This window comes from Tiliqua scincoides, chromosome 6 (genome assembly GCF_035046505.1).
Source record: "Tiliqua scincoides isolate rTilSci1 chromosome 6, rTilSci1.hap2, whole genome shotgun sequence".
In the NCBI taxonomy this organism is placed as follows: domain Eukaryota; kingdom Metazoa; phylum Chordata; class Lepidosauria; order Squamata; family Scincidae; genus Tiliqua; species Tiliqua scincoides.
The window spans coordinates 81,602,453-81,619,092 of record NC_089826.1 but is presented as its reverse complement, the minus strand read 5'-3'; the positions used below and the strand labels follow the sequence as shown (position 1 = coordinate 81,619,092).

General features: G+C 45.5%; 1 pseudogene; it reads right to left on the bottom strand.

Moving 5' to 3' along the window:
- Positions 1-10,839: 10,839 nt before the first annotated feature.
- LOC136656521 (5S ribosomal RNA) lies at positions 10,840-10,956 on the bottom strand (annotated as a pseudogene).
- Between the last annotated feature and the right edge of the window lie 5,684 nt (positions 10,957-16,640).

Here is a 16,640-nt window from a genome sequence, read left to right as displayed (position 1 = left end):
GTGTCCCTCAGCACCTGGAAGGGCTGGTGTAGTCCACAGGTAGGGCCTCACAGTCCCTGAACTGGGGCACTGGCATAGTCAGGGTGGTGGCAGTCCCACTGAGATTCGGTACTCAGTAATTTGGTTTAATTAGCTAAGAACTGGGTCTTGCTGCCTTGAGGTATGTTGTGCCCACCTTGAGACAGCAAGGAACAGAAGAACTACAAATAAGAATGGTAGGCCTGACACTTAAGCTGAGATTGGATCCCTTAAGTGCCTGGCCTACCTAAGAACTAAATTGGGCACAAGAGCCCCTGGACTACTATAAGTTGAGACAGTGGGAACAACTCTCCACAAGCGTCTGGTGCCAGGGAGAAGGACTGGGTCCAGCAACTGCCCAGTGCCACCCTGATACATCATATGTGAGCACCCCATTGCATCACAAACAAAACCAATGCAAAGGCCACCACTTCCTTCCTTACCCTTCCTCATCCAGGATTTCAGCTGGTGCATAAATCTGACCCTGCAGTCCACTGTCAAAGCTCAGTGGTTGAGCACATGTGGCTCGGTATGGCTGGTGTCGTGAGTGAGGGGCCAAATTGTACCCAGGCCCAAGATCATAAAGGGGACCCACTTGTCAAAGGAGTGGGCCCCAAAATTTCCTGGGATCTTATATTTTCCAATCTCAACAGTGCCTATGAGAGGGGTGTGCGGGGGGGGGGGGTTGATCATACCTGGGACTGGGGTCAAAAAGGGGGACTGAGAGCCAAAGAAGGGGAACTGGAAATTTCCTGAAGCCTCAGAAAAATGATTGAATATATTATGTGAGAACTAACTTCCACATATTGTATAAGCCTACAGGGTTTTATATATTGTAATTCATGGAAATTATGATCCGAAGATCATATGAAATTATGATCCAATGGAGAAGGAAGGGACCCAAAAGAAATTTTGTACCCCCTGATAAAATTCCTCTCAGAAATTCTGGAGTCAAGTCTAGATCAGTGTTCCTCAACCAGTGGTACGGGTACCACCAGTGGTAATTAAGGAGGTGTCTGGTGGTACGTGAGGAACCCAGGACCCAAGCCGCCTGTTAGTGAGACCAAGAACATGACACAACACACAGTGGTGAGAGGCTTGGCTCAGCAGGCAGACCTCCAAAGCATGCTTTTCTGCACTTGAAAAAGCTCTCCTGTCCACCCCGAGCCTCTTACCACATTGCATCTGGCCTCCCAACCCAGAAGTGATGATGTAATCACCAGTCACTTCCAGTGCAACTTCAAATAGGTGGACCATGTGAAGTGGTACGTGGTGGACAAACTTTGAGAAATACTGATATAGATCAGGGGTGCCCAAACCCCGGCCCTGGGGCCACTTGTGGCCCTCGAGGACTCCCAATATGGCCCTCAGGGAGCCCCCAGTCTCCAATGAGCCTCTGGCCCTCTGGAGATTTGCTGGAGCCCACACTGGCCCGACGCTACTGCTCTCAGTGCGAGGGCAACTGTTTGACCTCTTGCATGAGCTGTGGCATGAGGTCTCCCTCCACTGCTTGCTGTTTCACATCTGTGATGCAGTAGCAGCAGCAAAGGAAAGGCCAGCCTTGCTTTGTGCAAGGCCTTTTATAGGCCTTGCAAGACCTTCATTCATTCATATAAGTTCATCTTTAATATATTCATTTATGTAAATTTATTCAAATTTGAAATGTAAATTAATTTTTTCCCCCAGCCCCCAACATGGTGTCAGAGAGATGATGTGGCGCTCCTGCCAAAAAGCTTGGACACCCCTGATATAGATGATTCAGATGTGTAGGCAGGTATTTTTTTAATCTCTCCCCCTTCCCTGCCTTGTTGCATGCTTGCTCAATGTTTGATTTTTTGTGGGAAAGCAAAGCAAAAAATTTACATTGGGATCTGATTAGACCACCATGCTTAACCACAGCAAGAACTTTCCAGCAGCAAATGCATGTGGGTTCTCTCAGAGGGAAAGCATGCTATTTCCAAGGCAGGTGGTCAACACTAAGGGGAAGGAAATGATCACCTTTTGAGCTTTCGACTGCTTTTCACACCTGACATGTCAGCCAGCAAGACCCACTAAAAATCTGTTTCTGTTTCCTTTAGACAAAAAGCACTGCTTTCTTTGGGCTTAATTTTAGCCTACTGCAGTAGGCTAGTACTAATAATTGCTATCCTGTGGAATGATTGTGCTTTTTATTTTTATTTTTTTACCTGCATGAAGTTTCACTCAAGATACCACACAGTTGCAACGCACAAATAAATAGAAAAGTCTGCTGTAGTGATAAGGAATATGCTTGTTTGGCAAAGATCACCCTTCTTCCTTGTTGTCCTCCAAGCAGAGAGTAGAGACCTTCTGTCACGCCGAGAGTAAGAAAAGCACAGTGCTCTCCTAATTAAAAGTCCACATTTACAAAATTAATTAATGTTTCCCACACCACAACGATCTCCACTGTGAACAGCTCTATTGTGAACACTCTTGTCTTATGAAGAGAGGGAACATTTCTGTGCTAATTATCAAATTAGCTAATCTGGGCACATTTTGCACACCATTCTCTCCCCTTGCATTTCCTCGCTGTCGTGTAGAGGTGCTTTTTATGGCTATTTTCTTTGGGCAAGGAGACTTGCCTTCCCCCACATCAAAAGCACTGTAGGGGGGAGCAAGCGGTTGGGAATAGAATCTCATCTGGACCAAGATCAGATGGCAGTAGAGGATCACAGTGGCCTACAGCCCTGAAGCACAAATGTGGAGATATTTTTAGGCTGATCCTGTGGAGAGAGCTTCAATAGGTCAAGATGGAGGCACCTATTGTGACTTTTGAGAGAGCCCTGCAGTCTTTTCCACTTCTCCTTTGAAAACTGAAAATGACTTGTCAAGGTCTCAGTCCTTGTCAAAGGCAGGGGTTCAATGGAACAGCAAGGAGGTCAATAAAATATTAATTCTCCCCTTGTTTAAAGCAACAAAGCACCCGTAACTTCAATGAGCGGACTCCTGAGTTCACAGCAAATGAAGCAAGAAGGAGACCAGGACAATGATAGCCACCGAATTAAGTACAAGCTCATATTTGGGGACACTCGGAGTCATTCTGATATCATTTATTTGGCCCTTACCATGTTTGATCGCCTTTCTAGTTCACCCAATCAGTATCTAATAATGAGATAAAAGGATTCCAAGTCTACTGGCATTTTAAAAGGGTGGTTTGCAATGCTAATCCATTTTAAGAGAGATTCTAACTTCAGAATATTAAAGTACCTAGCTTACTGTTATTATGTATAACACAGTTTTTAATCTGAAAGTGGCGAGTGGCCAGGTTCCCACAACAGTGGACCGCAGAGGCCCATTGAAGCAGGTAAGCCCACGCAGGGGTTGGGAGGGAGGGGTGGAATAGGGCAGGAGGTGGGTGAAATGGGGAAGTAAAAGAGGTGGGAAGGAGGATAGAGCTGCAACTGCACATACCAGATCTTATTTCCATATTTGGAAACCTTCCCAGTCCTCCTTCTTCCTTGGACAGATGCCACCAAGTGCTTCATGAAATGTGCAATTAATGCATGGAGTTCTTTGCTTCATAATATTGTGATGGGAGCTAAGCATATATCGATTTGGGAGGCACCATATAACCAGTCATCCAGCAGGCATCACCTAGGAACAGGGACTCATCAGTGGTGGCACGGACGTTGTGAACTGCAATTACTACAGAAGTCTGGAAGCCCCTACTTTGCATTCTTTCGGGAATTATGTAAAAAACCTGCCATTCCGTTTTGCTTTTGGAGGATGTGGTGATGTCTGGCTGTTTTTAAGTTGGGGGTGTTGGCATGTTTTTGCTTAGTTTACATTATTTTGTTTTTGATTGTAAGCTGCTTTGAGTTTCCCCAGGCAAGAACGATGGGATGAACCTGTTTTAAAATAAAATAAATAAATAGTGAGTGTGTGTCTTGGGGGAAAAAAAGGCAGGAAAAAGATTAACGGATCAGGAGAACCTACGGTATGATCCAGCATAGCAGTCATATGTCTATATACACTTATAAAAATACTGATTTATTGTACAATCAGCCTGAAGAAAACACAGGTCATGGTTCAGGATGTGGACTCACCTCCCTGCATTACAATCTCTGAGCATGAACTGGAGGTTGTCCATGACTTTGTGTACCTTGGCTCAACGATCTCCGACACTCTTTCTCTCGATACCGAGCTAAACAAGCGCATCGGTAAAGCAGCTACCACGTTTTCCAGACTCACAAAGAGAGTCTGGTCCAACAAGAAGCTGACGGAACATACCAAGATCCAGGTCTACAGAGCTTGCGTCCTGAGTACACTTCTGTACTGCAGCGAGTCATGGACTCTTCGCTCACAACAGGAGAGGAAACTGAGCGCTTTCCACATGCGCTGCCTCCGACGCATCCTCGGCATCACCTGGCAGGACAAAGTTCCAAACAACACAGTCCTGGAACGTGCTGGAATCCCTAGCATGTATTCACTGCTGAAACAGAGACGCCTGCGTTGGCTTGGTCATGTTGTGAGAATGGATGATGGCCGGATCCCAAAGGATCTCCTCTATGGAGAACTCGTGCAAGGAAAGCGCCCTACAGGTAGACCACAGCTGCGATACAGGGACATCTGCAAGAGGGATCTGAAGGCCTTAGGGATGGACCTCAACAAGTGGGAAACCCTGGCCTCTGAGCGGCCCGCTTGGAGGCGGGCTGTGCAGCATGGCCTTTCCCAGTTTGAAGAGACACTTGGCCAACAGTCTGAGGCTAAGAGGCAAAGAAGGAAGGCCCATAGCCAGGGAGACAGACCAGGGACAGATTGCACTTGCTCCCGGTGTGGAAGGGATTGTCACTCCCGGATTGGCCTTTTCAGCCACACTAGACGCTGTGCCAGAACCACCTTTCAGAGCACGATGCCATAGTCTTTCGAGACTGAAGGTTGCCAATACTCTGCTCTAACATGGGGCTCCCAGTGGTCTCCCATCCAAGGAACTGATCAGGCTACACCCCCTTTGTTTAAACAATGTGGAAGCCTCAGGGGCTTTCCTGATCAATCATGGTGCCTGTGATCCTTCTTAAAAGCTAGGGAGGATCAGCAGTTGTCCATATTTTGATGTAACATGCAGTAACTGGAACACACAAACTTCAGTTTCTCCTATCTGGAGATTATGAACAAGGCAGACCAGTGGTTCTCAGACTTTTTAGCACCAAGACCCACTTTTTAGAGTGACAATCTATCAGAACCTGCCAGAAGTGATGTCATTAACCTGGAAGTGACACCATCAAAGCAGGAAACTTTTTAACACCACCATATGACAAAGCAAATTAAATTAAGTAAATTAAAAGTTTACAATCAATATACATTTAAAACATCATTTAAATAAAGAACCCTCCCAAGGAATTGCTGATCAGTTAAAAAAAATTCCCCAAACATCCCAAAGGCTGCAATCCTATCCACACTTACCAAGGAGTAAGCGCCACTGAAGATCATTGTTAAAAGAATATACATGGTAGCCTGTTAAAAGTATAGATCTGTAACACTTCCCCAAATGCAGTCACGTACCATGGTAGCATCAAATCTAATTTTTATTTTTTTTAATATGTATGAAATGTATGGGAACCCATCTGAAATTGGCTCATGACCCACCAAGAGGGTCCTGACCCACAGTTTGAGAAACACTATGGTAGATAAAGGCACTTTAAAACACCAAGTCAGTAGCTTATGCTCCAAACTCTGACAAATGCCTCCCAGTACAGAAGCTGTCCTAGGACAGAACGGTGCCAGTGATTGACGGTTTCATTCCTTAACCACTACAACAGTTAATGGAATATGGAAGACTGGGGAAGATCACACTGAAGAGAAAGCCTTCTTAATGCAGGGTTTCAAGCTGAATGCTTGACACACAGTAGCGCAAATTTAAAGACAGAAGCCGCACATCATTAACCGTGAATCCTGATGAGTAAGTTAAGTCAAGGCAGTGTCAATAATTTATGTTGATAGACTCAGAATTTCCCCTCTCTCTCCCTCCTCCCCCAAGCTTGTAGAATGTAACAAATGAAGTGCCAGAGTTCAATCAGAAAGAAAGAAACAAAACAAAACTCTAGAAACTTCTCTGGGGAGAGTGAAATGCATCGAAAAGACCTGTGCTTTAGATGAATATTATAATTGAACAGCGTTTTATCTTTCCCCAAGCTTTCCCCAGTAGCAAGAGCATCCCCTGCATGAAGAATCACCTTCATGGAAAACGGGATTGTTTACACTTAGAATTACAAATGAAGGTTTCTGCTCCTGATTGTGATAGATTCTGTTCTGAACTTTCTTCCTGGGGGACTTCTTGGAGCATTTTTAGGCTCGCATGCAGGCAACCGAATTGACAGGGCACCAGAGTGCAAATGAGCAATGAGGCTTCTGTTCCCTTGGACAGGAACTTGTGATGTCTGGAAACTTCTTGAGGTGCTTCTTGACTCTCAATAATGGTTCACTGCTTGCCTAGTGCTGCTCTCACTGAATGATCTTGTCCAACCATGCAACAGGAATCAGAACCAGTGGCATACTAAGAGGGTGGCTGGGGGGGCAACCCCAGGTGCCAGGCTACGGGGTGGTGTCTGAGAGGCTGCCCCAAGATGGTGGGGGGGTGACCCTGACTACAACCATGATTTGGCTACCGCTGGTTGCAGCCACCCACAAGAGATGCATGTTTGTTGGTATGATTATCTGTACAAAGTTCTATATAAATACAGAAAAATCTATAAATTTACAAAGATAGTGGCATTCTGCTGTCCTGGCAAAATTAAGCTCTGTTCAGTTTCTGGAGCACTGTCAGTCTAGAGCAGTGATTTTCAAACACTGTGCAGCGGTACATGGGTGTGCCATGGTTGATCTGCAAGTGTGCCACAGGAGTTTTTTTTGGGGGGGAGGGTCATTTATTAGTAAGGCCATTGGGGAATGTGAGCCCCTCACCAGCAGCATGGTGTGCATTGTCAATTGTCCAAAAACTGAGGCTGCACCTTGACCATTTGAGTGCCTTGTCAGTGTGCTCTGAGATTAAAAAGGTTGAAAATCGCTGGTCTAGAGCACCATGGGGGGAAAATATGATTGCGGCTGCAATTATATAGTGATCCCCCCATTGGTAGCTGCCAGTTTTTTTCTTCATAATGCCCTGGACTGATACTGTGTCCTGCCATTGTGGGAAAGCACAACTGAAGCTTCCAGGAAGCAATTGTGCAGGAAACCCCTGCTGCCCATGGGGAAAATAAGCACCCCTGCCCTGGATGTTGAATGGGCAATGAACGAGTTTCTGAAAATGAATCACATTCACACCCATTCATTGCACATCACATTCATTTCTGAACAAATGGAAAACAAGACTAAGTATGCTCCATTCACTTTATTTTCCATTCCTTCGGAAAACAAATGGACATTCCTGAAGGCAAGTACCTTAGAGACCAGCGCTATCAAGCTCATTTCGTATCTTGAGCCAAATAGCATTCATAGTACCTGAAGTGATGTCATGAAACAGGAAGTGACCTCATTAGGCAGAAGATGGCCAGAAATAAGCACTTTGTTCTCACATAGAAACTCATTCTCTGCAAGTGACAGAAGAGAAACGTGCAAATCTTGTTCATAATTTCAAGATATGAGAGAGTCCAATTATCACGCTGGGAGAGACCAATAATAATGGGGGCTGGATAAAGAACTTTCAGGGGCCACACCCATGAAGAACTTCCAGGGGCCACATCAGGCCTGTAGGTCTTTGTTTGACACTCCTGTTATAGACAGCAAATACCAGTCTACTTGCTATCAGTTAAGAACAGCACAGTCTGTAAGTGGTGGTACCAGTGCATAAATGGTACACCCACATGAACATTTATGAGTTCGATTGTGGACCCATGCATCCACAGGATTCTGAATCCAGTATAGTGTTGCACCTATTGCATGTACAAATTACATGTTCACAGTGGGGACTTTTAAAAATCAATAATAATAATAATAATAATAATAATAATACAGGTATTTATATACCACCTTTCTTGGTCTTTATTCAAGACTTTATTCAAGGCGGTTTACATAGGCAGGCTATTTAAATCCCCATAGGGATTTTTACTATTGAAAGAAGGTTCTATCTTTCAAGAACCACAACATTTCAGATGGATCTTCCTGATCTGGTTTCACATTCTGGCCTCCATCCTCCCACGCTCAGAGCAGATGGAATAACTCGGCTCAGCTTGTCAGCTGCTTCAAGGTCGCACGGTGCCGGTGGCCTCGAACTGGCGACCTTGTGGATGTTATCTTCAGGCAAATGGAGGCTCTACCCTCTATGTGTCGGCATCATTAAGATCAGCTGGGCAAACTAATGCAAGAAAATGTTGATATCTAGTTACATTTCCTGTGTTCCTTTTGCATGTCTCACCAATAAAAGGCCTCTTGATGAATCAACACACTGATGTTGATGTCATCAATATATTACTGGGGGCTGCATTAAAGCCAAAAAGACTTGATCTGCTTGGCATACAGTTATCAATGTTCCACAGCTAGAGCTCTCAGGCTAATACAATTGCATTTAAAATATCAAAACCATGGTAACAACAACACTGCCAGAGCCAGAAGGAGTTCGAAGATGGATAGATGGCTTGGGTTTCTGGAATCCTTAATTAAGCTTTTCTTTTCCGTTTTCCCCCACTGTAACTCCGCTGTTGAACATACATATTAACTGATGGCTAAACATATGCTAAATGGCTGGGCTATCGCTTAGGAAATGAAATAGGAATTTTAATAACACACTGGACAAAAAAGCAACACACACAGAAAGGGGAGGATTAACAATCCAATATTGTGCTTGTGCTGCATCCCACAGAGGAATTTAGCAGGTCGAAAGCCTCGGCAAGGTAAGGGGTCCTTTGTCCCCTTGCCTTGGGGTAAACCCCAGCCTGCACAATGGGTCTACTTGAACCTACACAGGCTCTATAGATCCATGTGGGTGGATCAGGTCTAGTATGCGGTACATGCTGACACTACTGCCCTCCTCCTGAACCCGACCTGCCTATCCCCTATCCTTGTTCTTGTCCTCTCCCCAGTCCATTTCCCCTGGAAATGTATAGAGGCTGAACCAAAGCACAATATCTCAGTTCACTCCCATTCATTTCAATGGATTTCCATAAGAATTCTTCCAAGTGGATTTTGCCCCAGGGACCAAATCTGTCTGCTTTCATTAATGATGCCCAAAATTGTTGGCCTTATTTTTCCAGCAGGACCGTCTATGATTAAGATTTGGTGCACATGCAAGTCCTCGGTGTGAACTGTGAAGACCTCTGGACTGAGGCTACAAACCAGAATGGAAATAACTGAACTGGACATTCTTGCACACTGCTGAAATCTGATTTCTGCATCACAAAATAGAAGGGAAAGGCAATTGATATTTCTATATATCACCAGAATGCCAACACAGCATACATTTTCTCCTTCAAGCAAAACCTTTTCTATTCCTTTTGGAGTTTTAGTTCTTAAATTGGAAGAAAGAAGCTTCTGAACTACTAGAAAAAGCTTGTCTTCTTTTCCCAGTGGCATTTGCAAATTACACTTTCATGCCACTTGCCAACTACGCTGTATTAGAGAGGATACAGTCAGACTTGGGTGATCAAGCTTAGTGTAGCCTTATGTTTGTGTTTCTCAAACACGGTAAACAATTTCTGAGCATGTACATGTTCACTGACTTTCAAACAAGGAGCATTTTTCATACTGGAATAAAAAATGAAGTCTGCAAAGCCCATGATCTTGCGTCTCTTATAACGATTTGTGTATCTTGCCCTCTGTTTGCTGGTGGCCGACAGCTCTTTTTTCAAGAAACACTTGGGGCAGGGGTTTTTTGTCCACCTGGAAGTTCTCTGTCCCCCTTTTACCCACTGAAGTGAATGGGAACAATGCGAGAGCACTTGGTGACACAGCAACTTGGGAGAAGACCCCCTGGAATATTGAGAGCAACACAACACAGAAGAATCTGGTATCAGCATTGCACTGTGGATCTACAGCCTGGACATCTCATGTTGGTGGAGGTCTCAGATGAGGTCTCAAATTAGAAGGGATGTCTTCCAAACTGGGTTCAGATACAAATCTTGGAGGCTCAGAAATTTCCTCCCTCCAGAATGCTACACACAAGCACTGTTATGCACTTCTACATCGGCAGCAAGTGACGAGTGTATGGATGAGCCTGTCTTCCTTATCCCCACTGCTGTGGCACATAAGGAGGCTTTTCCCCTCTCGCTTTCTCCCCAATGTGCTCTGGACTCTGCATGTTAGAAAAAGTGGTGCAATGGTTACTAGAAGCTGTAGTCTTGGTAAACCAAAACAGCAGTAGTCCCAGTAAAGACTTCCAACAGCCATCATGCCATTCAGGAAAAAAATACCTCCTTATGCAGAGAGGGGGAGAGAAAAGATGAGGAAAAATGTATTTTCATATCCTCAACATAGGGGGTGAAGGAGGAAGTTCCTCCACACACTCATCACTCTCTACTTGCTGTTCTCTGATGCTAAAGAGTGAATACAATGCTTCTTTGGAGGGCTGGGGAGAAAGACGGTGGGATGGTGAACTGTGCTCAGCCCAGCCCACTCCCTGCCCCAAGTTGCCCATGATCTTCCCCAAACAGCCCTACCATCAACTTACTGGCAGCAGAGAATGCCAAAGGTTCAGGCATGCTGTCACTCATGCGCGACCTCTGGCCATTTGCACTAGCAGCTGCTACCTATCAAACAGAGGATTAGTTATTGTGCCACCAGCCCAGGACTTACAGTAGCAGACTGCAAGATCCACTGCCATAAGCCCAGCATAGAACTGGTTGGCAACCTTCAGTCCCGAAAGACTATGGTATAAGCCTGCAGCACCCAGTATTCCCAGGCGGTCTCCCATCCAAGTACTAACCAGGCCTGACCCTGCTTAGCTTCCGAGATCAGATGAGATTGGGCATGTGCAGGGTAACAGAACTGGGCCATCAGTTACCTAAGCTGAGAGTTCTTTGCTTGCACCCTCCCTGTCCAAACCGTATGTCAAGGCACTCCTTTGCCTCCAGCAGAACTTAAACTGCCTGGGTGGGTAGCAGGGAACCCAGCCCACCTGCTTTGCCAGCTCTGCACCAGGGTATAGTGCAGTGATTTTCAACCTTTTTTTTCCAATTCTAGGACACACTGACAAGATGCTAAAATTGTCAAAGCACATCATCAGTTTTTGTACAATTGACAAGACACACTGCACTGACAGCAGGGGCTTTCATCCCCCAATAGCACTACTAATAAAAGACCCTCTTCCAAACTCCTGTGGCACACCTACAGACCATTTGTGGTGCATCAGTGTGCCACAGCACAGTGGTTGATTATTGCTAGTCTGGCGGGAGGGTCTAGGTCCCAGTCTCTTCAGCCCGACCAGAGAGTTCTTCCCCCATTGGGTTGTCAGTCTGTTTCCCCCTTGTTGAAGCTCCATTCAAGTCCTTTACCCCCTCCTTCATTTCTGGTCTGCTTCCTCCACTGTCACCCCTCCCCAGCACACCTTACAGTCTAGTGCCAATTAGCCAGTGCGACTCACCAGCCCCCAACCCCCACCCTTCCATCCTCATCCCATTGCAAAGCTCCTGAAGGTACTATCGGCCCAGCTCTGTCTCACAGCATGGGAGTGAAGGATGGCTAAGTTCAGCCTGCAGGCTTACAATGAGCCCTGCAAATGTTGCGATAACATCCCCTAAAGCATTTTATTATTTTGCAAAGTACAGCCACGTATGGAGAAAGCTAGAATTTTACGAGGCACTTATGAAAAGATTTCCGACATCTACTCTACTCCAGGATTTTCACTCTATTGCAGACTCTTGGAAAGTTTCTTTCAAAGCAAATCCCTTCAAGTCGATATTTCTAAGAAATATCACAGTTTTGCTTTGCTTTGTTTTTTGAATCCATAATTTTGTTACAGTACATACAGCCAGGGCAATAGGACAGAGAATCCATTTGGACTTATTGTTCAGCCAGTGCCGGTTTTCCATGCAGCAAGGTTTGGCATTGTGGTGCTGTTTGCCATGAATTAACACAAATTAATGACTTAAATTTACTGCTCCTCTCGCTTTATTTAAAAAAAAAAAAATCACACCTGGAAGCATCTCGAAGCCCCTGGGATTCTCACATAAACTGATGCAGACAGGCTCACTGTATTAAGTCCACCACATCTTGGTCTACCTTTTAAAAAAAGGTTCTTTCTAAAATGAATTCTCCTGAGCTAAGGACGAACCAGGCACGTAACAGACGGTGGAAGGAAGATTTTCTGCAGTAAAAGCCCTCGGAGCAGCCTCTAGATACACTCCATTAGTTCTTGGGAACCCAGGGCACAGCAAAAGTGGCAGATGCGGCCTCCCTCACCAGGCTGCAGACAAATGCAGTGAAATCTATTTTAATCATCTATGAAATGCAAATAATGAAATGCAAATAAGGGTTCCACTCACACACCAGCTCGAGCCATTGACTGCCTCACTGGAGTGTGGTACAATGCCAATTAAACTGGGCTGCTAACTTTGTAGGTGTCCTGATCGCCTGCGTCAAATTATCTTTTTTAATGTTCTGCATTTCATATTACCTAAATTTAGGCTGCAAGCCTAACCACACTTTCCTGAGAGTAAAATAGGACTTACTTCTGAGTAGACCTAGTTAGGATTGTGCCCTTAGTTTCATAAATGTTTTGCAGTTTTGTTTGAATTCCTCCCTCTTTGCTTTTCTCCCCCTTCAGATTGCTCTGAAAGTAATGCATGATATATATCTTTCACACTGAGATAGACCTTTAAAATTTGTTTAAGCAATCCCAATATTCTTCTGGAAACATTAAGCAAGCTCCAAAGAACATTGAAACTTGGCCTGTGAGCCTCAAGGACCTTGAGGCATGCTTTTCTTAATATTTGTTTATTGTTTCAGATTTTTATACCATCCTTGCTCCAAGGAGCTCAGGGTGTTGTGCATGGTTCTTTCCCTCCTTGTATCTTCACAACAACCCTGTGAGGTAGGCGAGGCTGAGACAGAGTGACTGGCTTACGGTCGCCCAGGAAGCTTCATGGCTGATATTAATTGCAATTTCTTCCATTGTCACATGGCACACTGCTTTTGAAATTAATGGCCCAATCCTATTTGTGTCTTGCACTATTAGAAAAAATGTTCCCTTACTCCAAGGGAACCTCCAGAGGCCAGAAATTCCCTACAGGATTCAGCAGGTGCCACATTGACATAGTTATACTGGTGCAGTTGCGTAGGATTGGGTTGCTTGTTGGAGAAAAGTCAAGAATAGCACTAGGAGGCTACATTAATGCACCTTGCATCCAAGGATAGCTTGCTTGTACATGCGTGTTGGGGAGCACACCACTAAGAACATAAGAACAGCCCCACTGGATCAGGCCATAGGCCCATCTAGTCCAGCTTCCTGTATCTCACAGCAGCCCACCAAATGGCTCAGGGAGCACACAAGACAGCAAGAGACCTGCATCCTGGTGCCCTCCCTTGCATCTGGCATAGCCCATTTCTAAAATCAGGAGGTTGCACATACACATCATAGCTTGTAACCCATAATGGATTTTTCCTCCAGAAATTGGCTCAATCCCCTTTTAAGGGCATCCAGGCCAGATGCCATCACCACATCCTGTCCCCCCATCCTGTCCCCCCTCAGGTGTCTCTTTTCGAGGCTGAAGAGGCCCAAATGCCGTAGCCTTTCCTCATTATTCTAGAGCAGGGGTGTCAAACTCATTTCTTAAAGTGGTCCAAATCGCCAGCATTCATGGTGCCTGCTGATGACCGGAAGTGACATCAGTAAGTAGGAATTGATGTCATTATGCCGATGATGGCCAGAAATAAGTACTATGTTCTCACAGAAACTCATTAGCTTCAAATGCCAGAAGAGAAAATGTGCAAATCTTGACCATACTTTCAAGATATAGGAGAGCCCAATTAACACATGGGCCACTCTTTCAGCATCACCACTTCTCCCACAGCCATCGCTTCACCGCTTGGCAACTGGGAGGTGGTTTGCATAGTGACACCTCAGCAGACGTGGCACTGCTGTAAGGGCATCCCACATGATAACTGGGCTCTCCCAATACCTCGGCCGCTTTTCCCTCTCTCACCCCTCTCGGTCCGCCCCTTCCCCTGTTCTAGAGAGTGCTTCAGGGACAAGAAGCGTGTTTTGTACTGCAGGGAATACAGCTATCGACCAGTGGCAAAGCACGTGCATTACACACAGAAAGTCCTAGGCTGGCATATCCACGTAGGGGTGGAAAAGACCCCTGACCGAAACCCTAGACAGCCTCCACCAATCAGTGTATACCGTTACAAGCTAGAGAAACCAATGGTCTGAATCAGTATAAGGTAGATTCATATGCTCCTCTTTTGCCACCCAAAGATATCTTCTTATGGACTGTTAGGTTCCATATTCATGTTGGCACAATCCAGCAGTAACAATTTCCCAGTTCTGGAGTGCATGAGCTTAGCTACAACAATCTATACATATGTTTATTTCCACATGACATACCTGTTACATTCAAAATAAAAAAGACACATGGGCGAGCAACCCCTGGACTGGGAATGACAAGCAAAGTGAATGATGCTTGGGAGAGAGTTATATCGTCCATGTCCGCTCCTCCCAAAATTCTAGATTTGCTTATAATTGCTGCCCCCCCATGAGCACCCAAACCCCATAACCAGGCAGCTGGCAGGGAAGGTGGCAAGTTACAGACATCCTCAGGCACACTGGGTTTCAACCAAGTCTTGCTCCTGTTTTGCAAATTTCCAGTCCAAGCTTCGCCTAGAGAACCTGTACCCACTTGAATCTAATCAGCTTGCCTTTGTTCCCCAACAATGGCCCTAGTTCTGCACTGCAGGACCCCACCACCAGGTAGCTCACCTGTTCAACTTACAGAGGTCCTCTCATCTCCTGTCAGCCGCTTCTCCAGCCACTACAGCAACAACTTGGTGCTCCGCAGGTCTTGGGAGTAGAAACCACATAGCAATCTCCAGTGTCTCCAGCAGTCTACGTTCCAGCAATCCTCAGAAGTTCATTTGCCCATCTTTCCATTAGTTGGTTAGTCCATTGATCAGTCAGCAGATCCATCAACCAGTCCATTAGTTCCTCAGTTCATTAATCTATCAGTTTAGTTCTCTCTCCTCCAAGCTCCTTCCTTCTACATTAATTCCATTAGTTCCTCAGTCCATTAATCCACCAGTTCAGTTCTCTCTCCTCCAAGCTCCTTCCTTCTACACCCACCAAATTATCCTATCTTCATGTGCTGCTTTTATCCCTTAATGACCTGGTTGCCTCTAGTGGCTGCAGCTGTGCAGCATATCCCTGCTAGTTAGAGCCCTGGAGTTAACCCTATGCTTGCCTGCCAGAGCAAGGGGCCGCTGTTGACACCACACCCTATCTCCTAGAGGGATCTTGCGCATTTCCATTACAGCTCCTCCCCAACACCACCAAATGTTGGTCCCTCTTCCACCAGAGTATCACCAGGATTCCAAACAACTTGAGGGGTATATGGTAGAGTAGATCCCCAATGCCAACATATCGGGATCTGCTGATGACCTGCTGATCCAAGGAGATGGGCAACCCAATCCACCACCAGCCTGCACAATGCAAGGGCACTGATGGGATGTATGCTGAATGCAGTGGTGGTGGTGGGGGGTAACCAGACAGCCCATGAGAGGTAAGTAAAAATGATTTGTTTGTGCAGGCTTGTGGGGGATCAGCAGGTTCTCAGAATTCTGAAGATATCTCTGTCAGCCACTTGGCTTGCCAGTGGATCTCCTTGGACCTATGCCTACTATTTGGTTGTCATAAGTCCAAGGAAATTCAGGGAGCATGTCCAGTCAAGAAAAGGGGGGAGGGTAGGATCTTGGCATGCATGCTGTCACCAAGATCCTCCCCCTCCTGCCCCTGAACTGTCCCTGGTTTGGCCAGGTCCCTGCCCCAATCCTTCCCCAAATCAGCCCGAACTACACCACTGCCATCTTACCTGTTAAGGCCGGGAATCTGGGAGTCACTGACACATGCCCAGGGCCTCTGGGCCATTTGTACCAGTGGCTCTGAAGCACAAGACAGCAGCATGGCTTTTGCGCCACAGAAAAGGGACGAATGGGAGCAGATCATGAAACCTGCTGTGGGATGCCCTGAATGAGTTTGGGATGTTCATTGCTATCCTATCCCTGTCTAGCTCCCAAACATTGAAGGCAAAATTGTGCTTCTAGGCTCTCAAAGCAGATAACAAGCATGCTATAGAACAGATAATTTAGTCTGACGCATCATTTTCTTTTTAAAGGCCAACAATAAGAAAAGCTTTCTTGTACAGTAACCAAATAGTTCAGGGGGCTTCTTTCCCCCCCCCCCTTGTTAAATCCCACTTTGGAGAATTACAGCCAGAGAACATATACTGACAAGAACATCTATAGCCTTTTATGCATGTAGCACTCGGCTGAACTTTACTCCCTGACTAATAACCATATGTTTTTTCTCAGATGTATCAGGAGAAAAGGAGCTTTTTTAGAATAATTATTTAGCCATAAGAAGGGCTGTTTGTTGGCTTTTAACTGATCCTGTAAAGCTAATTAGAAAGTTAAAGTCACAGCACTGTCTACATGGCTGATTCCATAAGCTGCTAATTACTGGACTT